The sequence below is a fragment of the Triturus cristatus genome, chromosome 5_2 (assembly GCF_964204655.1).
Source record: "Triturus cristatus chromosome 5_2, aTriCri1.1, whole genome shotgun sequence".
Lineage (NCBI taxonomy): Eukaryota > Metazoa > Chordata > Amphibia > Caudata > Salamandridae > Triturus > Triturus cristatus.
Genome location: NC_140588.1, coordinates 140,874,903 through 140,900,358, shown reverse-complemented (window position 1 = coordinate 140,900,358; position 25,456 = coordinate 140,874,903). Strand labels below are relative to the sequence as shown.

At 44.0% G+C, this 25,456-nt stretch overlaps 1 protein-coding gene across 3 annotated transcripts in view; it reads left to right on the top strand.

Moving 5' to 3' along the window:
• Positions 1-25,456, top strand: part of AHRR (aryl hydrocarbon receptor repressor) — a 793,419-nt gene that overhangs the window by 63,738 nt on the left and 704,225 nt on the right. The gene's annotated exons all lie outside the window — the stretch shown is intronic.

The window sequence follows — 25,456 nt, the reverse complement described above, 5'->3', positions numbered from 1 at the left end:
AAATAGTTAGGTTTTGGGTTTAGACACACAATCGAAAGGGTGTACTTCAGGAATTGTTAAAAAAAAAGCTTTTTTGGTCTTTCTAATCGTCATATATTGCTAGAAACAACACGAGACCGGGCCGGAGTGATTTGCCTTCATTGATCAAGCATGACGCAAAACAGAGCTTTCCATGCAGTACACATTTTTAAAACTTTTTTAACGTGAATGAAATTTGTAGTATTGCAAAGTAAAATAATGTTTGTGGCCGTAGTGGAAAGTGTTTAATTAGTCATTTGGGCACTATTTATTTATTACGTTTTTTAATAGGATCAGCTTTACCAGATCCTACTAAAACACAATGTGTCGTTTTTACTAGCAGGGTGACTGGGTACTTTACTGTGGTGATCTCTTTAGTTAAGGGCTTTGCCTTGATTGATAGAGTGCAGTTACATGCTGTTTTTTGTTTCGTGCATTTACTACATCGCTTAATGACTTTAATGTTAAATGGGAAGAATACGCTGCCCGTTGTATTTTGAAGTGAATTTGTTTGTGCAAATAGGTTAGTTCCTGTTTCATTGTTCAGTTGTAGAGGTAATTCTAGTTAGCAGAAGCTAAGTGCCTGATTGCATGCTTCGATTGTACATGAGGCTGTGATTGCTTTTATTTGTTTTCATAGAGCTGTCAAATTTGCCATTTGTTTAAAATTGTTGATTGCTATTTACTATTCAAATTACTCCAAAACGTTCTTTTTAAAAATTATTAACTTTCAGTTTCTCACTAATTGCTTTTAAAACAAACGCTAAGTGTGGTGATCTAAGCTTGAGTTAGCATATCAAGGACCTCTGACATATTACAACTCATCCGTAATAAGAAAATGTAATCACTGCTCTACTGTAGTACATTACTGATCATTAGCCAATAAGGAAACAATCTCAGTACCTCTGTTTACCATGGCTAAACCATGCGTGCCTCTACTACGCTGCCTAAACCACGAATGCGTCTGAACAACGCATTCCTTTACCACGCATGCCTTTACCAAGCATGCCTTTACCACACAATTTCATGGTAAAGGCATGACTGGTATAGGAATGTGTGGTAATGATCACACCATATGCAACCTGCTGTTAGCCCTAACAACTATCCGACCCTCCACTGAGCCCTACATAGTACCACGACCCCACCCTGAGTACTTAAAACTAACCCGACTCCCCTCTTAGCCCTAATAACTACCTGACCCTCGACCCCTAAAAAGTACCCTAACCCCACCATAAGCCCTTAACACTAACCTGGCCCCTAAAAACTAACTTGATACCCCTAAGCCCTAACAACTACCCCGACCACCCCCTGAGCCATAAAAAGTACCTCAACCCCACCCTGAGGCTTAAAAACTACCCCACCCACTCAAAACTACCCAACCCCCCATGAGCCCTAAAAGCAACCCGACCACCCCGCCCTAAAAACAACCCCACTCCTGCCCTAACCCTGAGCCCAAAAAACTACCCCCAACCATTAAAACTACCCCCAGCCCCCCAAAACCCGACCCTAGCCCTACTTACCTCACCGCGTTCTCTCCTGATCCTTCCTGTTCCTGGGCCCGCCCATCTCAACCACGCATTGCCGTAACCACGCCTATGTGTGGTTAAGGCATATGCGTGGTTAAGCTTGTGTTGGAAAGGCACGCCTGACTCTGCTCGCGTTGTTCAGGCCATTTTCCTTTGTAGAAGAATCAGAAGGTCTTTTCTAACACAGATGTAAAAAGAGTATAGCCAGAGCCAATGAAATTATGCGATTCGAAGCAGTATATGTCGGGTCAAGCTTAAAATTGCTATATCCACACATTACTAAAAATCACTATACTAATGTTGAAGACTCTAAAGAGGCACTTTATACCATTCCATTTGACAAACTTGCTTCACCACTTGTCATTTGTAGGCACAGCTACCTACATACAGAACATGTTATGGAGGCCTGAGAACAAATCTGCCACCTGCCTACTTAATATTCATTAGGAAGGTTGGTCTTTGGCTTACTATAATTCCCTATTTTGCGAACTGACCTATTAGTGCATAGTTTGGTTTGCTAAATCAAACTAGATTGTAAAATGATGGTGTGCAATTTATGACAAATTTTGTGAATCAATTATTAGTACATCTGGCGCCAGATTATAAAAGTTTTTGCGTCGCCTTTGCTCCACACAAAACCTAAAGGAGGTTTATCATGCCACCTTGCGTGGACCTGCGTGGCTTTATAAATCTAGAATAAAGCAAGGCAGCGCAAATCACTGCCTTGTGTTACTCTGCGGCAGGGAGACGTTCCGTGGGTGGAGTGTGGGTGTTCCCACGCATCCACCCATGGATTTTGGCGCATCCCCAGATTTACCATGAGTGGTAGACCTGGGAATATGTTAAAATGCTACACCTCCCCAGGTGAGGCATAACAACTAGAAATATCTTTATTTCTCCTTGTAATTTCCCCTTTCTACGTGTGCTGCGTTTCTCAGCACACGTAGAAAAAATGCCTCTCAGTATTGTTTATACGCAGGAAGGTGTCCCTTCCTGCACAAAAATAATCCTGCCTACAACGCAGGCAACCATGACGCAAGGGTGCCTGTGAAGGCGCCAGGCAGCCAAAAGAGGGCCAGCGCAGGGAAAGGACAGGAATGCACCATATTATGGTAAATATGACGCATTCCTACAATTTCACGCAGCGCAGCAAGGTGGCTTGAAGCGTTGCGCTGTGTGAAAGAATGATAAATGTGCACCCGGTCCGTAGTTCAAGATGTGCGCTGTATCAAATTCTGCTTTTATATGGTGTACTGGACAATATACTCCATTTACCACAGTAGTGGCCGTACATAAAGTGTACATGAAAAACTGACATCTCGTCGTTCACTCATGGCAGTGAGATTAGAGCATTTGAGGCTGGAGTTTATGTTTAAAAACTGTTCATTTTAACAAAAGTCAATGCAGTGATAAAATCATAGGTACTAAAGTGAAAGACACGTTTTTAAGAGAGAAAGTATTTTTAGTTTGAAAGAGATTTTATCTTATTAGTAAATCGAGGCCGATTTCTCTTTGATTCTGCTTGTGCCTCAGCTAAGGCCAAGGCTGACCCCTGACCCGGCCGGCACTTCCGGAAAATGTTCTAGCTTGACAGTTCTGTGCTATGTAATAATATCATAGTAAAATAGCTAATTTTAGCTACAGATTCACGGGATGCTATGTATTCCACAGTTTGGGCCTATGATCCCCAAATGTCTTCCTCCCATGGTGGACTGTTGACATCTAGGAAATACAAGATCTTGGCCAGCTCTTCTCCGGTGGTTGTTGCATAAGGCGTGTGTATTTAATTACAGAGTCCAAAAACCTTGGTAATAGCTGCAGACCAGATGCACAGAGGGCGGGCTGTGACTTCAGGGAGGAGGCAGCGAACCATTTGCTTCGCCGTCGAGGAAAGATGGAAAATCCTTATGAAATATGTAACAAAACAGCAGTTCACTCTATTGGCATGAAAACAACACATTATTTGATTTTTCACCGTAACAAATCAAGCTAAATGAAAATGATGACATACATCACCGAGCCAGGAGAATACAAACGTTTGCAAGATTCATTTTTTTCGCGTTGATTGTTTGTGAATTACCAATGAGTCAGTTTGTTTTCGTATATGTGGTGTGCGCGAGCTCACAGGGCCCGTGGCAGTGGAAGGCAGAACGCGCGCTTTTGATTGGCGGCATTGTTGCAGCAGGCGGGGAGTTCACGAGCTCGGAATCCGAGGGCGCAATTATAGTAAAGGTCAGGGAACAAAGAATTAGAGACCATAACTAACTCGGCCCTACGATGGGGCTGGGAGGGGGTTCTGTTTTCAAACCAGACCATGAGCTTTAGGGTCGGAAAATAAAGGGTTGTTTTGTCTCTTATTTGGATGGTGGCCTTGGCGCGCCAGTACACTAGTCCACAGATCCCATCTATGAAACAGTTTTCGGCGCTGCATTGCAGCGCCCCCTTCTGTTGGGTTTAAGGTTTATTAAAAAAAATAGTCGTCTAACTTAATCGTAATAGTTAGTGATTGAGTGGGTCCTGAATTATGAAGGGTATTCTCAGCAGTGGCGGCCAGCGGCAAATAAAACTGGTGTGGCAAATATTTAACCCACTGACTGATAAAAAAAAATAATAGCAGTACCCTTAGGCTCAACGCCAAAGCTCTCAATCGTGGTCCTTTGTAACCCGTTGACCGCGGCGTAAAATCCGCCACGGTGCGCGTAAATTCTTGAGCGGGCGGGGCCGCGTTGGCCAACGGACATGCGCAGCACTACGGAGGTAGTGCTCGCGACGGGCGTTGGCCGACGGGCGCATGGAAAGGGTTAAACAGTTGAAAACAAAACTTGAGAAGGTAAACCTTCAGTGGGATGAATCTGGGACTATATCCACTGGTGCAGCTTGGTCAGTAGGACGGCGGGGTTGTGAGCTTCAGATTTTCTGACAATCAGGTTGGCATAGAATGTTTCAATACATTCTGCGGCAAGCAGTGTGCATGAGGGGCCTATGGGGCGATGGGAAGGGAGAAGAATGCGGCTTGATAGGAGTACAAATAGAGAGAAAACACAATATTTTGTTAAATATTTAATATTCTGAGGACTTTCAAAACAGAGAGGGAGAGAGCTTGTGTGCATATTTGTCTGTGTGCATGTAAACATCCCTGGTGAAATCCGACTGACATTTCACAATATCCAACTGAAAGCACCTGTACCCAACAATTCACCATAAAATACATTTATTAGGGTGGGGTGTAACACCCCAAACACCACCCTGAAGCCACACCCCTGACTGTATCCAGTCCGCTTTCCATTGCGGTTGGCCTGAACTTTTGACTTTGACGTGGCCCAAAAAGCCGCGGTTGGAGCTTTATGCTTTTAGGTGCTATTCTACACTTTATTCTTTAAAAATTCATAACTCCGGTTCTACTGATTGGATTTTTGTCGTTTTGGTCCTGTTTTATTCATTAAATTAAGCTCTGTTGTTCTAACTTGCTGTGGGGTCTTTTGTGGTGTTTTCACTGTTTTACTGTTTGAGGTTTTGCCCAAAAACTTTACACATTGCCTCTAAGTTAAGCCTGACTGCTCTATCACAAGCTACCAGAGGGTTGAGCGCAGGTTAATTTGGGGTTTGCTTGTGCGTTACCCCATCTAGGAATGCGGTTGCTGCTTGACCAGGGCTCACACCCCAGTCAACCAGTAACCCAGTTTCTAACATTTCCAAAATAGAGTTTGCACCATTCACAAACTTCCTCTGACCCTTTCACACACTGGAAACGGCCTAAGATTTACTACTGGCAAGGGAATGAGTAAATCTCTTTCAGGAACAGAAGCGGAACAATATACCATGGGAATGGTGAGGGTGCGAGGGAAAGGGGGTTATTGACAGAAACAAAAAGTGCATCATATGACTTTCCCAGGCGTACGCTTGGCAAGTTGTGACTGGACTAGCTTGCCAAGCTCATTTAGGGAAGTTTTGTGAATAGGAGAAAGTTGTAAATCTACACCGTCACCGATATCGACCTCTGTATATACAGATTTACCTCTTTTTTTAAATCAGACCTATAGTCTTAAGACAATTTTAGACTTGTGACTGTTTTCAGGCCACTGACATAGAGGAGTCATCTTGGAAATCCTATTGAAATGTTTGTGAATACCTATTGGTATTCCCAAACCTGTCCCCATGCAGTTTCAAGGCTTTTCAGTTTAGCTGTGGTATGCTGGAGGTGTACTTATTTTAGTGCTGCTAAAAGTGAGAAATCTACCCTTTTGCAGTGGACATTTAATAGATTTTTTTAAACTAAAAGAAAAAAATAAGTTCAAAAGTTACACATAGGTGGGGCTAGGAAAACAGGACTTAGGGAATTATCTCCTTAAGTACCAGTGATTTATATATGAGTACTTAGAGTTGAGTAAAATGCACCTGCAAAAGTCAGAAAGTTTTGTGAAGAAATCAAACAGGCGTGACTTACACACACACAGGTGAGAACGATTTACCCATAGTTCCCTGTGTGTATTTTAAAGCAAGTCCTGGTTTTTAGAAAACACCTGTAAGAAAAGTGTTTTAAACACCGTTTGTGTATGAAATTATTCTGTTTCTTAAAATATATTTTCACCCCTTGGACCAGTGCACTAGAAATAACTTCAATAAAACGATAGATAGAACAATGCATGCTGCAGGGTTTCATTTATAACATTGTCTCCCATGATCATCGTAAAAAAATATGATAACTGTGTTATTTATAAACTCGGTAGCACAAGCAGCACAACTTGCAGCATAATCAAAGGTGACAGAGTGCTGTGGGTAATGCAGGTTGTTTTGTTTTCAGAAAGTGAGCTAAATTCTCGCTGCTGAAAAATATGCGTTATCTACATGCCCAAAAGGTTGAATCCAGGCTGTGTTTTCCACCCGAGGCCGGTAAATTGAGTATCATTAAATTTAGGGATGTTCCCACCTGTTACCACCTGTTATATATAGCACTGAAAAATGGCAGAAGTGTAGTAAGAGCACTCTATAAAACAATGTATTATAAAAATACAATAAAATATAAAACTCATGCTTGAGACATTTTTTTTATTTCTTGGTATTTTATAAACAAAATACTTTGTATTTCCTCTTTTGGGATTCAGCAACATGAAATATTAATAAGAACAACAATATTATATGTGCTCCAGAGCGAATACGAACTTACGGAAAGGGAGTTCTTTCGCTACGCCCAGGTTCGGCATGCCCTGCTCTCGGTTTTTGGGGAGGGGACCAAGATCCCGGCTTCTTCGCCCCTCGAGGACCGCATACTTGATGGTCATGTCCCCGACAGTACTATCTCTTTAATTTATAAAAAACTTATCAATAATCGGGCTGACCTCTTGGTGCGCCTCCGGGAGGCGTGGACGGGGGATGGGGTGGAACTGGACGACGAGGACTGGCAGTCCGCACTGTCGTCCCCCAAGGAAGTGGCCATTCCAGCCCGTCTCCGCCTGGTCCAGCTTAAGATTCTCCACCGGGTGTATGTGACGGGTCCCCGTTTGGTCTCGATGGGATTTTCTGAAGACGGGCTCTGTAAGCGGGGATGTGGGCTCAGTGCCACCTTTCTCCATATCCTTTGGGAGTGCCGCGAGGTGGCTGAATACTGGCGCCGGGTTCATGAGGTCATGGGACAAGTCACCGGGGTTGCGCTGTTGCCAGAGGTGCGTCGCTGTGTCCTGAATGTGTGGGAGCCCAATGATTATAACGCGGCTCAGACTCGGTGGGCGGCCCTGGGGAACATGATTGCCAAGAGAGATATAGCGCAGCTATGGGGTTCCCAGCGGCCTCCCACCGTGTCCGTATGGAAGGAGAACATGGACTGGTGCATGTTCAGGGAGAAGACTGTGTATGTGGCTCGTGGTAAACCGGGGGCATGGGGTAGAATCTGGGGGCAATGGAACGTGTATCGTGGCGGTATCTGTACTCCCCCCCTAGTGGACACCGATATTGCTTTGTCCCCCTGACCCTTGATGGTTCCTTGCGACTTTTGGAATAACCGACTATAGACGTTCCTCTCCCGTGACCCCCCCCCGACCTATCAGTACTCCTTCCTCCTGATAGCTATTTGAAGGTCTGAAGTAGAGTCCCCCGGAGGTAGCCTGACCCACACTCTTTTGTCCTTATGCCTCGCCTTTTGTTTTTATTTGTTATTTATGTTAAACCTATGTATCCTGCTTCCCTAGAACTATCCGGAGCCGTGTACGGGACTGGGCCCCGGGAGTCGACTACTGCCTTAAGTACTGTATGAGCCTTTCTGAATCTAGCGGCCGGCCCCGGTGGTTGTAGGCCCATGCTTGTAATTGATTTATTGTCAATAAAATTTTCAAAAAAAAAATATTATATGTTGTGTGAAAATCATGCAGACTGATTCAATTTCCCTGCTCTCTCTCACTCGTCCCTTTTTCTGTTTCACATTTGTTTGTGATTAATCATTAACTTAAAGATGCAGTTCATATCTAAAACCTTGTCATTCACAAGTTGACTACCTCAGTTTTTCTGGCCTTATCTCTTTTAGTATGCAATGTTCAAATATCCCATCCATATATTCTCTGTGCTGTGGTTTAAGGTTCTTGTAATCTTAAATTCCACTCTAGGATGGCCTGGGACACATAGGGCCTGCTTCACAATGGTAAACGTACACTTTAACAACTTTAACACTTTTAAAGACAGTCCTATATTTTTATGTAGGGAGACTCAGCAGTCGTAAAGGTGCTACAAGTGAAATACCTTTGTGACAATCGTAAACGTACACAAAAGTGTCAGTTTACCTTTGTGAATCAGGCTAATATTCTTAATGGGCATTTCTCTGCAGGATTCTCCCGCCAAGCCTCCAATATGGCTTTTCTGGCTTGATCTTTATGTTGTTTGGTTTAGGATCTCTTCTGTTCAAAATAGTGCTATATTCCCCAATCTGAAAACCACTAATATTCCTCATCACTTACTCCACTGCGGACGTCCTGCCACAGATTCTGTGAGCTAGCGAGGATGTGTATAGTATGGGCCATTTTGGCCACCCCGGTCTTCTGAGAGGGCACTAATGTTCAGCTGCATTCTTCCCATATAGCATAGGCCGCAGGGGCTCTCCCTTATCATAAATACCTCATTTCAGTAGTCGAGGACTGCCCATGGATACCCAGTTCAAGTCCACAACCAAAATTGGGACATATCATTTAGTCAGGTATATGTCAGATTTTTGTGCACAGAAATATCATCTGATGTTGATATTGCGTTCTAATTATCATGTACAAACATGTTGTCCAGTTGGATGTAGATTTTCTATTATTAAGTCCAACAAGGGGATATTTTTGTAATTGATATTTAGGACACAAGATTTATCTTAGACGAGATTCTGACATCATCTAGTCTGCGCGACAGTCTTCTCTCCACAATCTACATAATCTGGGAAACGTTTCATCATCTTGTGCCCATGGCAGAGCTACAGAGAACTACAACATTCAGTTCATCCCACTCCCAGCTTTGCAGCATCCTGGGGATAGGTGTTGCATAACGTGTAACGTCAAGCAATGACACCACAGTTGTATTGTAGCAGAATATTGTGTCCTAAATATTGTTTGACAAAAATATAGTGTCCTAAATATTGTTTGATAACAATATAGTGGCCTAAATATTGTTTGATAAAAATATAGTGTCCTAAATATTGTTTGATAAAAATATAGTGTCCTAAATATTGTTTGATAAAAATATAGTGGCCTAAATATTGTTTGATAAAAATATAGTGGCCTAAATATTGTTTATAAAGCTGTCACTCCATTTTAAGTTAATAGTAGAACATAGACACCAAAAGGAGCATTATTTTTGCATATAATATGTAGGTCACAATATTTATGTCAGATGTTGTTTTTGTTATCAATATTCTGTTATATACCTCACCACAGTACTTTCTGCTCACAGCTATTGCCCATGCAACTCTCCACTGTGAAACTCCTTTGGTGTCTGACTCCTCAATGTCTCGAAACAACATGGCTTCCTCCCATTCATACCATGTCCCTACCACTAAACCAGGATGGCTAATGGGAAGAACTTCCTCAGGCACCAAAGGCACACCAACCCCCAATGAATCTGCAATCATTTAGCTTCTCTGTAATTGACTGAGCAGAGGATCGCTAATGCCTGTTGCCGGTACTTACCCGGAGGAGTCTCATGCCATTCGCCTCACAGGGATGGGTCTTCGAGATGATCAACTGGCTCCTCCTCTTTATGCTCCTCCTCTCTTGTTATTTTTAAATAATAAGTGTTGGTCCACGCATCTTTTCTTGGTCAAATCACTGATTTTGTACATGGTGCCAAATGAGCATCACTTTATTTATTGTTTGATAGCACAATATATCACAAAATAGCTACACTGATACTTCACTGTATTGCATATATGTACTGTCTATCCTTAAGTGTTTCCTAGCTCGTTACTTCTTTTAAATAAAATAAACATTACTTTATATTCATTTTCTCAAACTATTAGTATTAATAATATTTTTGTCATTATTAGAAGGTCAAAATGCCAACAGACCAGTATACCTCCAAAACCCTTGTATGCCAAAAAGAAACCTGTGCTCATAAACCGGAAGTCTCAACGAGTGTTCAAAAGGATGAACCTCAGCGGGAGATCGCAGGAATGAATGGGCTGCGCTCTGTGAATGCGCTGAATCCCACTGTGAGGGCACAGCCAAGGCCTTGCTCTAGGCCGCTTTTACCTGATATCTTCACAAATGAAGGGACGTGATTGAAGAATGTCGAACCGGGCCTTCCTATGCCGACAGAACCCTGAAAGGGAAGAAGGGGCGCAGCACAGACCAACGATACTGGTTTTGCGTGAAAAAAACACTGCTTTATTGAAACAGGTGCACATCACATATAAACCCTGGGCCCTTCACCTTAAAAAACTATGGGGCATATCAACAACAACCGGCGATAATTATTGCTAAGCGCACTTAGCGCTAGGATAATTATCGCCGGCTAGCGTTGATTTTTATCGCTGAGATAGCGTGCTATTAGCAACGCTAATCTCAATAGCGATAAAAATCCTCACGCTAAGTGGCTAACGTGAGATTATCGCTGGAAACCCAGCGATAATCTCACGTTAGCTTGTTGATAGGGACAGACAAACTTAGCCATGATATCCTCCTTCCATAGGATATCATGGCTAAGTCAGAAAAATACCAGACGTAAAAAAGCAGCGTTAACCGCGGTTAGCGCTGCTTTTTTTGTCTCTAACAGGGTTAGCGATATTCTTGATAATAGGAGAAATGTCGCTTAGCGACATTTCTCCTATTATTTTACTCTGGAACGCCCCCTTTGCATCTCATTAGAGATGCAAGGGGAAGCGTAGAGTAAAAGAGTGCTAACATGCAAATTTGCATGTTAGCACCCTGTTGTTGATAGGGTGCTAGTTTTATCTCTGTTTTTTTGGCTTTTAAAGCCAAAAAAGCAGAGATAAAGCCCTTGTTGATATGCCCCTAAAACCTCACAATACAAAGATGTTCACCTATCTTAAACTACTCCCACCTCTAAATGTCCCGCCACCCCACAAAACCTAATTCTGCAAGTCTACATCCTTCTGTGCTGATCTTTACTGCATCTGTTAACCTCTAATTAACTTAACTTCCTAATGAACCTTTAACTTCCTGCCTCGTCCAGGCGTGAGCTTGTCCACTTGTTCCCTTTCAGCCTGGATTGCTGCTGTCAACAACAATAAACTTCGCCAACCCATGCCAGCTACTCAGCCAATCGCCTCTGCACCTGCTAAAAAAAACGGCATTCGACTCTGCACTCTGCAACACACTTATACATTATGGGGCTTATTTACAATCCCCTTGCACTGCCGGTGTGTCACTTTTTCCCATTTTAAAAGTGACGCACCGGTGGCGCAAGGGGCTTGTAATAAGCCCCCGTGTTTCTGGATTTTAGCCAGCTTTCTGCCTGAATTCAAATCTCAGCCTCACAAATGCATATCTGCTGGCCATAGGTGGGACCTTTATCTACAGCACTGCAAAATACTCAGCATGGGGGTATTTCACAAGTCCACACTCACTGACTACTCCGGAATCCAGAGCGTGCAGTAGCACCGGGTGCCACGATATGAGAGGCCCTCTGCACTCCAAATATGGATTTTTTTTTATTACCAACAGAGGAAATAGACTATTTTTCCACCTTGTATAAGGGTCTGGGGTACACTTGACATATCACTGGCCATCACAGTAGAACACAGGATGCCTACATCACCGCACTTATATGTGCGCGGCACATGGCTGGCAGAATTCCAATCTCATATCTGATGTGCGGGTTCTGCCAGTTTCACATCAGAATGGAGTGCGCGGAACCCAGGCCTGCCAGTCTCACATCAGCTGTGCTGGGCATTGGGCTCCTAATCCCACATCATAGTGAGATCTCCTAAATATAGGGCTGCCAGTCCCACAATTCACAGGCTTGTGTTGAGCACAGAGCTGCCAATCTTCCAATCACACATCAGATGTGCTGGGCATTGGGCTCCTAATCCCACATCGCACTGAGATCTCCAAAATACAGGGCTGCCAGTCCCACAATTCACAGGCTTGTGTTGAGCACAGAGCTGCCAATCTTCCAATCACACATCAGATGTGCTGGGCATTGGGCTCCTAATCCCACATCACACTGAGATCTCCAAAATACAGGGTTGGCCAGTCCCACAATTCACAGGCTTGTGTTGAGCACAGAGCTGCCAATCTTCCAATCTCACATCGGATGTGCTGGGCATTGGGCTCCTAATCCCACATCACACTGAGATCTCCAAAATACAGGGCTGCCAGTCCCACAATTCACAGGCTTGTGTTGAGCACAGAGCTGCCAATCTTCCAATCTCACATCGGATGTGCGGGGCACAGGGCTGGCGGCATCACTTCAGCTGTGATGGGCACTGACTCTCTCACAATGGATAGATATATGCTAGGCACTGCTGCGTTTAGTTTGCGAACTTCGCATGTTGCACAACTACAAAACAGATATCACAAATGTTATCACCGTTGGCTCTGCCCACCTACACATGAAACCCTGCTGCACCCCTGGCATCCTTTCAATTCACCCAGCTGGCATTTTCTAAACTGCCAGCTGCAGCTGATTAGTGCACTCATGTATTTACTTCGCGTTCATAGCATTCTTCTCATCCACCTTTAGCACGACATGACGTCATGCAGCAGAAATATTGAAGATGGCTGGCAGAAGGAGTGTAATGCCTCCAGGAAGCAATGTATTTCCCTCTCTCCCTTAGCAAACACAGGCAAAGCACTACGTAAACAGAGCTCAAACGCTAAGATAATATTTACACGTTAAAAATAAATCTTATTTTCATATCTGCAAACAGTTTTATTATTATTATTATTATCTAAGTTGTCATCCCTTGATTCTGCTGCAGAATATGTAATTGTGTTTGTTTTAAACTTCCTGGTGCACCCAGGATAGGCTTGGACATATTTTTAAACTTCACTTTCAGATCGTGGCAAATTTCCCAGACAAAATGTGTCTACACAAAACAATCACACTGCTCCCCCCTGTGAGATTCATACAACACAGAATGCCACATTTAAACACAGCATCCAAGTGAGGGCATGGTGCGGTGCAGGAGGGTCTTGGGCCAGTACTGGACTGATTGGGTACGACACTGAAGGATACCCCTGGCTGGGGAGAGATTTAAGACTCACAACCCATTCCCGCCATGAAAGCTGGCAGCCTTGAGGGTGGCAGCAGGTCTCAATGAGCCCATGCCAATCCAGCTGTAGTCGAACATGAAAGATCGGCTCCCAAAACCAACTGCTGAGCGGCCCCCACTTTACTACAGACCCAGGTGAGGGAGAGGAGAAATATCATAAAGCAATCTTTTCCCTGCAGTATTTTATGGGTGGTGAGTAATGCCCAGTTATCCGTGCATTGAAACCATCCGGTATCCTCCTCACAAATGTTGTAGAGAGTTAAAGATGATTGCTGAGAAAACACACATTTTAGCATACCTCATCGGGAAACCTGGTTCACTAAATTTGTTTGAATGCCTTCGACCAAATTGCCTTTTGCAATTTTATTAAAAAAGGATCAAATAATTAATTTCTTTTTTTCCATTACCTTCCCGCACCCACCTTTTCCTTTTGTTTTTTTTTCTTTCCCTTCCTCCTGGGAAGTCACCCACATTTGCCACTTATAGGCGTTTTCCTTTTCCCCTTTACTACTGCTCCACTTTTCTTCCTCCTCCTTCTCCCTATTCTCAGCCTCCTCCTTCCTGCCTTATTTTAGTTTGTTGATCCATCTCCTACACTCTTCTGTCAACCTCTTTCCCAAAACCCAGCTACTTTTCCTTACCTGTTTTATTTTAACAGCTGTCTGCAATCCATGTTCCTTAATATTTAGGTCTCACCTACAGTCTTTTGGCAACAGGTCTATAGTATCCCGGTATCCGATATAGAATTAGGTTAGGCCTTGCGTCTACCACTTGCTCAGGATTCGATGGCTTTCTTGTATATCTCATTTCACTGCTTTGTCCCACCCAAGGAGAAACGTTTTAATTGAATGAGTTGCATCCCTCCATCGCTGATGCCAGACCTTGCATTGCACTACATAAGGGAGTATTTTATCCTTATCTCTCTCTCTCGTACCTTGCTGTGCTTGCTTTCCCTACTTCCTTCTTCATTCTCACCCTCTCTTTCTTTATTTAAGTATTTTCTTCCCCTAACACACACTTATCCACTTCAAATCCCAGCGCTCTGTTTGCCATTGACCATCTTTCAGTGATTTTAAAACCGTTCCAAGATGGCTGCCCATGCATGTGCATGTGTGCACACTAGTAAGACATTTTGGAATGCTTTTGATTTAAGGAAAAGGACTCCAATATGACTCCTTTTCACTATCATACAGGTTAGTGCATTCACCATGACAATCTAGGAAAACAAAAAGGTGACAAAGTCAAAAGGCGTGCTCATTGGTAACACGGATGAGACCCGGAGAAGTGAAAGCTGACACTGGCAATGTGTGATTTAACATACTAGGGAGCAGTGTTGCTATTGCCATGAAATTGGTATGGTCAATGTGTACTTAATATTCCTGAGGGAAATGTGACAACTGAAATGGCAAGGGTACTTTACATACTGGAACAATGTGGCGCTGAATAGGCAACGGCACGACTACGACACTTCAGATACCAATGCAATGTGGAAACTAGCACAGGGTATGGGTGTTTTACATATGTGGTTGCAAGCTAAATGCTGACAGGACAATGTTTATTTATAAACTGGCCAACATGGCAGGTGTCTTCCTTCATAGTTGCGTTGCACCTAGGAATTTTTGCTTAGTGACACAGAAAATGCTGCTGAACAGATTTACACCATACGTGGACCAGAAGATAGCGTTTGCTCCAATTTACTTTCCAAGAATTTGCTGGAGGGTGGGCTCCTCCCAACCCTAAGGTGCTGGACACAGCTCTGAAGGGTGGAATTCCAAAAACATTTTAACTAAAAAAAACTGAAAATTAAAGGTCAAGATTTGTGATCGAGCTCCCACAATTGGTGCACAAGTGGCTAATGAATTGGCATATTAATTTACAAATCGTACTGCGGAAATATTGTTTATGGGTACCGTGTTCGAGCACAGTGAGCATGTCACAAGCCCAGGGGTATACAAGTGCATGTGTGTTTTTTCCAGAAGAAATTCAAAATATAGATGGTGAGTTTGTGAACTGGTTTGGCTAGTTTGTGGACTACAATATCAATTTTTTATAATCATTTTCAACTTTTAACAGACACTTGCTGGTGTCTGGTAAGAGGGGAAAAGGTAAAAAAGAAGACACTGTGACCAGCGTTGAGAAAAGGACCAGAAAGTAGGAGTACCACTCTGGAATGGGGACCTATCATTTGACCATGATGCAGGACCATAGCACCTTGCATGGCTAAAGTGGGCTCCTTAGGCAGGGGAAGTTGGCACATTGATGGCTCCTGTGTCCCTCCTCTTGTGGAAATGAGCCTTCTTAGGGGCCAACCAGTGCAGGGGTTCACCCTTATCTTTCCACGGGTCCTTAGACCAACAAATTAGAGAGTTATTCGCTCATGAGTGAGACCACGTCCATACAACACCCTCAAGTGTTCCAGGAGGTAGTGGCTTGAATACACAGACCATGGGTCTTTTATACTGAGTTTTCTGGACTGGTAAGCATGTAGTTACAAATAGAAGGTACAGGCCTACACAGGAATGACTACCGACAAACATGGGCAAATGGGAAATCACTTAGTCAGCAAAGAGGGCGGGGAGCTTATGGCAGCACTAAAAGATTGACAGTTGAGTCTGAGACCAGGTGTTCTGGCAGCTACAAACTCTTTAGCATGCATATTGCTTTTAGCTGAGTCGGGAAGTTAACTAAAATAGACAGCACAGGCAGGGAAAAAGACGAGCAGCAGAGGATGGAAGAATTACATAGCTGACAAAATGGCTGCCACAAACAAGATGGTTTCAGCTTATGCTAACAGATATTATTTACGATTTCCACAGATGGCCCTTTTAGCATATGCTGAAGACATCTTCTTATACTTTCGAGGGAGTACGGAAAACATTGTGCACATCTATCTGCATTAATTCAGTAATTTCTTGGTCCATTGCCAAGCAAGCATTTACATTTGTGACATTTCGTTTAACTGGTATACATGAGGTACAGGTAGAAGCACAAAGGAAACAGAGCATCGGGTCACATTGGATACATAAGCAGCAGGTAAAAAGGATCACAACGAATATACATAGGGCTGATAATAGTTTCCAGCCCCAGACAGTAAACATAGTCCATAGCCATCCAGTCAAAGTCCATGTTCCTGAATACCGATGGATTTCAGTGGCTATTTTGTGCAGCTTAGAAATTGCCTCAAAAACAGAAGGGGCGTGGTCAGGGATGTAGACGCAGCAACTGCTCCAGATGAAGCGGCATGCTCCACCACAGTCCACAAGGACTACATCCAAAACCATCCTGTTTTTGAGCGCCACAATCCTCGCAATTTGCAGTTCTTCCGTGATATTCCCAAGGGCCATAGCTGTCTGATTGGTTACAGCCTCTACAACATGTGCCTGATCTTCCTACTGTTCAAGGCTGCACCAACAAAGAAGAACAGCCCCAAATTAAAGTCAACATATTGCTGCAGTGCAGTATCAGTCTGATCCTCCTCATCATGATTTATTGTTCTCTTATATCGGTTCATAGAAATATCATTATATAGTTTATAGTCTTTGTGGTAGGATGCAGGTGCCAAAAGCACAGGTGGTAGCAAAAAGGACACGCAACAGCTTCCAGACCACCCAATAGGTTGGTGGTAATACCCTTTACTTCCACAAATAAAAAAGATGTTGTGTGATTGCTAAAAAATGCTATTGTTTATTCCAGTAATGTTCAGAGTTCTAGTGCAGTCACTTTTTCCCACAGGGATGCTACCAACACTGTTCATACAAAGGTCTGCGCGAGCTCTAGTAACAGCTATAACAGGAGGTCCATTACCCTTGACAGTTCGAGTGTTTGGGAAAACATAGTGCGTGGAGGAATTTCCTCTGCGATACTCCTCCATTTCCCATACAGTTCCTTTAGCTTGTGGATCTCCTTCCTCATCAGGTTAACAGACTCTATTCAGCTGGGCATTCAGTCCACCTAAATCAAACTTAGTAATGTTAGCAACATGAGTAGTCCATAGCAGCGCCAACCAGGCCCTACAAGAACCATTGTGTGAAAACGTCAGAGGAATGAAAGGCGTTCCTCCCTTTTTCTGATGAACTGGCATCATTCCACACACCCAACAGTTGGTGATGTTCGTAGTATTGTGGGTGTGTTGCAACATTTGAATGAACGTATTGTTGAGGTAAGACATCCTGTGATTTTGCTCATAATAGGGAAGAGTGTAATAGATGTGCTCAATGGGGACAGGAGTAGTAACAGTCAATAGATTTCGAGCAGGAGTTATTCCCTCTACAACCCATGTGATTGTACCAATCAGAACAACAATTGAAGTGAGTCCAATAATGAACATACTCTTTCGATCACAAAGTTTTGCGGCAGTTGATTTCTTCCCTGCAGGCATGTTCATCTTTCCATTGAACAACAGAACAGATGGTGCCCTAAGGTCCTAGGCAGACATTGGTTTCTTCTCTGAGGTTGAGACGAGTAGCCACTAAAGAGTACCCCCCTTTGTAACTCAGCCTTTCACTAACCCAGAGCAGTGGCTCAAACAGTCTTTTTCAGCAACGACGTGTCTCTCTTCCGGGGTCGCAGCTGATATCGCGATGTACCAGGGATCGTGTGGTCCGGAAAGACTTCCGCAGGGTCTTCAGGTGATGTGGCTTGTTCTTTCTCTGTGTCCAGGATGTTGCGATGATCCGCCAACACAGCTGGGCTCACAAGGTCATGCGGAACCCTCCGATAATGGGTTGCATGGACCCAGTTGTTCCGGTTGGTCACTCGTACTGCAGTCCTGGTGGCCAGAAGCACTTGTTCCGGTCCACGCCACCTTGGTGCTAGGGAGACAGCTCTCTGGAAGGACTTCGTTAGAACAAGACCCCCGGGCCGTAGATTATGGCCCCCACCCTGCGACCTGTCTGGAAGCGTTTCCGGAACCTGTTGATAAATAGAAGACAAACTGTCAGTCAACTGAGACAAATAGTCGTTCATCAATACATAGGGTACATCATGTGTAGGGCGTGGCTTAGGAATCCCCCAAATATTCATTGGCGTCCCGAAAACCACCTCATAGGGTGTGAGACCAGATCGTGTATGTGGTATTGATCTAATAGATAACAAAGCTAGGGGCAGTGCATCAGGCCATTTCAAAGATGTGGAAGCCTGTATTTTGGCCAACTTTAGCTTAAGGGTAGAGTTGTATCATTCCACTAGCCCTGCTGATTGTGGGTGAAAAGCAGCATGGAACTTCTGCTTAGTTCCCAATCCTTTCATGAGATACTCAACAACTTGCCCAATAAAATGGGGTCCGTTGTCACTCCACAAAACTTGACAAATGCCAAATCTATGGTAAAACTCTTTTAGGAGCACCTTTGTTGTAGTGAGAGCTGTATTATCTTTCATGGGGTATGCCTCTATCCACTTACTGAAGGCACAGACCACCACTAGAACATATTTCAGATTATTACAGCATTCAAGCTGGATATAATCCATTTGCAGAACCTCAAAAGGTGCAGTAGGTATTGTAAACCCTCCTGTTGGAGTTCGTGTTCCCTTTCCAGGATTATACTGGAGACAAATCAAACAAGACTGGACTATCTTTTTAGCTGTGCCGGCAATATCTGGATGATCCCAAACTTGCATAAGTTGCTTCGTCACTGAGGACGCTCCAACACGTGCCGGCCCATGTGCCATGTGAATCATAGGATGTAAATAGGCTGTGGGTAACTTCCATTTTGTCATTTCTTTATTCCTCCAACAGCCCTCATCATCCAATGTTTCCTCCTTAGACCACTGGTCTATTTCATCAACAGAAGCAGATCGTTGCATGTCCAGTACTTCTTGCCTGGCATCATGCCAACGTTCAGCTTGTGACTTGACCACATACATAGATGTAGTACTTCGTTGCATTGCAGTCTCATGAGCTGTGTGATCCGCAAAGGCATTGCCTTGCCCTATTTTATCAGTCACTTTCTTGTGTGCGCTACACTTGACAATTGCCACTTTCTTAGGATATGTCAAGGCAGTAAGGAGATTGTGTACTAATTCCCCATGCACTATTTGTGTCCCATGTGAAGTAAGAAAGCCTCTTTCCTTCCAGAGTTTCCCAAAATCGTGAACCACTCAAAAAGCATATCGGCTATCGGTATAGATGTTAACAAGTAGATCAGTGCTAAGCTCACATGCTCTTGTTAGCGCTATCAACTCAGCTGCCTGAGCTGACTTCTGTGGAATACGAGCTGTCTCAACTACTGTCTGAAGTGTTGTAATTGCATAGGCAGCAGATGTCGTGCCATCGGGCAATTTCAAGCAGGACCCGTCGACCCACAATTCCCCATCAACACTAGAAAGGGGCGTATCTTGTAGGTCAACATGACCCTTTGTTTGTTCTTCAGTAAGGGATATACAATCATGTGACTCTTGTGGCTGGGACTGAGTAGCTGGAAATGGCAAGAGTGTAGCAGGATTCAGAGTCAAACATCTTTTCAGTGTGATATGAGGGGCCAAAAGTGTAAATTCATATCCTGTCAAGCGAGCACTAGTGAAATGTTGAGTTTTCGTTTGATTTAAAAGGGCATCAACTGAATGGGGCACTAGCACAAGCAATCTGTGACAAGACTATTCCCTTACTTTGACGTATGGACACAGCTGTCGCCGCTACCGATCACAAACACCCAGGCAACGCACGAGTGACTGGATCAAGGACAGCTGAGAAATATGCACAAGGAAGCTGCTTATCACCGTTTATCTGGGTTAAAACCGAGAGAGCGCAACCGTCCCTCTCGTGTACATAGAGTGTGAAGGCCTTAGTGTAATCTGGAGTGCCTAATACTGGTGCAGAACAAAGAGCTTGACTTAACTCTTGAAAAGCATTCTGGCATTTAGTAGTCCATGGGAGGGGCATGGGAGTGTCTTTAGTCAAAAGGGCTAACAAGAGCTTAACAATGTAGGAAAAGCTAGGGATCCACTGCCTACAGAAAGAAGTAAGACTAATCAGTGCACGAACATCCTTCTGAGTACGGGGCACAGGCGTGTCTAAAATAGCTTGAATGCGGTCTGGTGTGAGTGCACGTCCCTCCTTAGACAGGAGGTGACCTAAGTAGGTAACCTGCTGTCTACAATATTGCAATTTCTTCCGAGAGACTTTGTGATGATGAGATGCAAGAAATGATAGCAATAACAGTGTTCCTTCTTCACACTGTTCAGGGGTATCATCAGCCAACAAGATGTCATCGAAATTTTGAATAAGAGCCACCTCTTTTGGCACAGGGAAAGAATGAAGTTAACTTTCCAATGCCTGGCTATAAATTCTAGGACTCTCTGTATAATCTTGTGGAGCTCTACAAAATCTAAATGAGCGATTATTCAAAGTGAAAGCCGAACAAATAATGGCTATCAGGAGGAATAGGTATTGAGAAGCAAGCATTCTTCAAATCGATCACACTGAATGTAGTTGCAGTTGGAGGAACCATAGTAAGAAGTGTTGTGATGTCAGAGACTACCGGATATTGGGGCACTACTATCTTGTTGACCTCTCTCAAGTCAATGATAAATCTATAATTTTTAGAATCAGTGTCTTTTTTCAAAATGGGAAGAATACGGCTATTGCAGGTATTGTAAGGAACTTCTTCCACAACCCCCACTCTGATGAAATCCTGAACAATATGTATCAATGCTTCTTCACCTTCTCAAGAGATTTTATATTGGGGCAATCGGGGCAACAAAGCACCTTCCTTCACTTGAATATGTACTGGTGGGATAACCATTTGACCCACATCGGTATCTGATGTAGCCCACAAGTTACTAGGTAGCGATGCCAAAGCAATATCCTCTTTAATAAGGCAAGACCTTTCAACCATTGGATAGTTATCGTTAAAAATGTCACCCACACCTTCTGGGAAACAACGTATTGTAGCACGAAAATGTTTAAGCATATCGATACCCACGATGTTATCCGGCGTGTTAGAGGAAAGTAAAAATGGACATGTTGAAGTGAATTTATCAAGACTAAATGCAATTGCATGTGACAGTGGGCTAAGGGAAGGTGTCCTATCGAATCCTATCGTTGTTAGCATTCTGCCAGACAGGGGAGCCCTAGGAACCAATTGTTTAGACAGAGCACTACGTGTAGCTCCTGTATCAACCAGAAAGCAATAAGTAGAATCCAAGACTTTTGCATCAACATAGGGACCCCTCTGATCTACTGAGACCTCAACCGGTTCCTTACCCTAACCTAGCCATTCCTATGCATAATCAGAATCCTTAGGACCATCAGCCAAATAATCAGACATTTGGTATTGGTTTCGCCTATCAAAGGTATTAAAAGAATTAGGATTGTTTTCAACTGTCTCAATTCTGGTACGATCATCCATGCCTCCCCTATTTTCTGTGTTCCCTGGGCGGCCTCTCATACTTCCTCTACCCCGCTGATACTGCTGACCTCGCAATTGGGGGCCCTCAGAACGCCAATGTCCAATCTCTTTACAATACGCACACTGATCAGAAGACAAAGTTGCTCGAGGGAAAGGGGGTACACCGGGGTGATACATCGCACATCCACCTCTACCACCGCCTCTAAATGAGGGACCATAGACTTGAGCCAACATAACTTTCGTTTTTAAATCCTTAACCTTTTTATCCTCCTTGCCTTTTGCTTCCAATTCCTGACGCTCATAATACTGGGCCATAGTCAAAAGAGAGACAGGGGAAGACGTAGTCCATGAACTCTTGCTGGCATTTAGGCGACTAGCTATTTCTGGCAACATGTTAGCGACAAATTTGTCGACGAACAGATGCTTACCCGTGTCATCTGTCAAAGACTGCCCACTAAAGTCATGCAATGTCTCTTTGAATCGTGTAAAAAAATCAGAAACGGACTCATCCACGTTCTGCTTACAAGACGCTAATGTAGTCCAATCTATTGTCTTAGGGGTTATAAGAGTTTTCAACATAGTTACAATGGCTTTGGGAAGATCTAATATCACCTGTTGTTGTTTCTGCGCAGGCTCTCTATCAGCATCTATTTCCTCTTAATGCATCCAAGTATCACCATAAGCTACATTATCGTCTACGTTCTGAATTGATCTCCACATATCAGGGGGTAAAATAAGTCCAAAAAACATGTCAATATCAGGCAACGTCATAGTGCTGGAACTAATAGCTCCTTTTACTTCTTCATAAAAAGCGGCTGGATTTTTGCGCGGATCAGGCAAAGCAGCTTTAAGAGCCATAACGTCTGCTCTACTCCAAGGGTTATAGACCCAATTATAAATAAAAAATCCCTTCGCATTATCTGAAGTTTTATCGTCACTTGTTCCCGCTCCCTTTGGAGGAACATACAAAGGTGCAGCTTCGCGCATCGGTTTCATAGTAACTACAGGATTTCTAGTGTCTTTATCTGTCCCTGTAGCTTCTTCTTGCTGCGCTGGGATCTGAACTGTTTGCTCAGCTGTAGCTTTACCAGCTGCCTTTTTTTCTTCTCGTAGACGGAATGCGTCAACTCGCAATTTAACCACTCGCCTAATTAGATCGGACACCTGTGAAAAAAGAAAGGTGCCATCACTTAACTGTTTATAATCAGAATTTATAGCAGAGGGCTCTAGAGCACCGGAATGTTGTCTAAAACTGAGTATTACTTCCCAAGTAAACATCTCTACAAAATATAACTGCTCTAAATCTGTCCATTGCTGAACCATTGCTAGGATTTCTGGAGCAGAGGCACTCCCACGAGCTGCTTTACGGGCAGAGGATCTAAGAGTGGCCTTGCGTTCAGTAGTGAAAGTAGAGCGAGTTGTCCGCCCGACTTCCTTATCTTCATCTTTTTCTTCTGAAGAAAAATGCTCCTCATCAGAACTTTCATTCTCAGGGGCACTAGGGAATTTATATGGGGCGGTTAACTGCGGTTGATTGTAAAACAGGCAATGACACTTCTGTGGGATAAGCATACTCAGTATCTTCAGGTGGACCACCAGCCGGTGGTGGCAACAAAGGATTAGTAACTGTATGCATCTCGATGGCAATGTCAGGCATGGTGGTAGAAGCCGGAGCCAAAACAGAATTTCTCAGCATCGCAGGGCAAGAAACCACTGGAGTCATACTAAGAAGAATCATCCACTCGCTGTAGTTTCACATTGTCAATGGAGATGTACCTGTTATCCTTGCGAGCAGGAAGTGGAGGTAAACTGACTGTTCTTGTACCCTGTACGCCAAGCACTGGAACCGGGGCACGATAAGAGGGGCCGAACTCCTTCTTGTTCTCCACCTTCTCACGGACCAGGTCTCCAACTCGAGGTAGCCAGCCGGCTACCGGAATCTGAAGCGCAGCATCAGATGTGGAGGGCAAGTGTTCTTTTGCGAGACTGTCTCTGGTCTCTTGTAGATTCTGCAATACAGCACAGTGATCATCCACGTCAAAGGGGGCAGCTGACGCCGCCATGTCTAGACCATCAAGGTCCGGGACAAACATTTTTATGCCAAAGAGCATCATGTATGGCGTCCGCCCACCCAGAGACCTTCTAGGGAGATTATTAAGTGCATGTTGAACGTTATAGAGATGGCCTAACCAGTTCCGTTCAGTGCCTAAAACCCTAGCTGTCAGGGATTGCTTTAAGTCACGGTTCATTCGCTCCACTACACTGTTACCCTCAGGCCGGTATGGAGACGAAAATTTGACTTGGACCCCCAAAGATCTCATGGCTTCTTTGTACGCCTTAGAGGCGAACGCATGGCCTTGGTCAGAATGAAAGGTACCACATGCAAAAATTCCCACAAAGACACGCAAATCCCTGATGACAGTACGGGCATCAGCACTCCTTTGTGGCCATACCCAAACAAAACGTGTGCACGAATCCACTGCAACTAAGATGTACTTATACACAGTATCAGAGGAGAAAGGACCGCAGTGATCTAAATAAACACACCCAAGTGGTTTATTAGATATGTACAACTGAGTTTGTGGTGGGCGCGCAGCAGTCGAAGGTTTAATCTGATGGCAAATGTCACAATAAATAACATAAGTGCGAGCTTGTTTATACAACACGCGCCACCAGTAACGCTGTTGTAAAAGGGTAACAGTAGCTGAAACGCCGGCATGGGCAGAGGCCATACCCTCGTGAGCCGCTGTTATCAAGGAAGGTCTGCAGTCCGCGTTGGGAATCAATCTGTCACCAACGTCGTTATTTCTCACATAGGGGACTTTATCAGGACTTAAATGATAAGAGTACCGAGAAGGGAAACCTCTCTGGTAATTACTTCCCTTCTCTGTAGCAGCAATAGCTGTCAAGATATCATCATCGATCTTACTTTTGGATCTTGTAACTGCTGCAACTAGATATGTTGCCACTGCTGTTTTCGCTGCCTCGTCAGCCAAGCTGTTGCCGACAGCGTGGACACCAACTCGCTGGTGACCAAGAGTGTGAATTACATTCACGAGAGGCAGATGCTGTTTAAGTTCTGCCACTCGAACCCAAAGCATTTTATGCTTAATTGTGCTACCTTTGGAATCGCAATATTCATTCTGAGACAAAAATAATAGTTTGTCGTGAAAAGACTGAACACAGTAAAATGAGTCACTCACTATAAGAGTAGTAACCCGAGGATCAGCAAACTCCAGTGCAAGCACCAGAGCACGGAGCTCTGCCAACTGTGCGGTACAATCGCCCAATGACTGCGTATGCACGACATCAGACTTGAATTCTCCATTCACGAAAGTACCCGCTACAATTGCGCAGGCCGCTGAATAGGCATTCTTCGTTGCCGTCGCTGGTTGCGCCGAACCGTCAGTGTAAATGACACAATGGTAATCTTTAAGCGGGCGCAAAGACAGAGGAGCTGGATGAACGATTTCATACTGCAAGTACTCCTGAGTCTGCAATGAGGCATCAAAGAAGAAGTGGCCCATTGTATCCAACGTGGATGCAAAGCTTTAGAATTAGGCACACTGGCTTTCATCACTGCCTCTAGAGCAGGATATGGTGTAACCACCAACATGCGTTTTCCTTGCGACAGCGCTCGTTCTTTAAGAATCGCCATCTGCACCGCAGTCAAAACTTTTTAGACCGTGGAAAAGCACAGTTCCGCCGAAGTATACAGGTGTGATTTGTAGGCAATGGGGACTGTATCGCCCTCATTGAACGTTAAGTACGTGAAACCCACTGCGCCCGGCACAATTCTCATTACCAGGTTAGTGTGGTTATCACGTGTCAGTAAGTATTTCGAAGCAAGAAGATCGGCCTGCAAGGGTTGC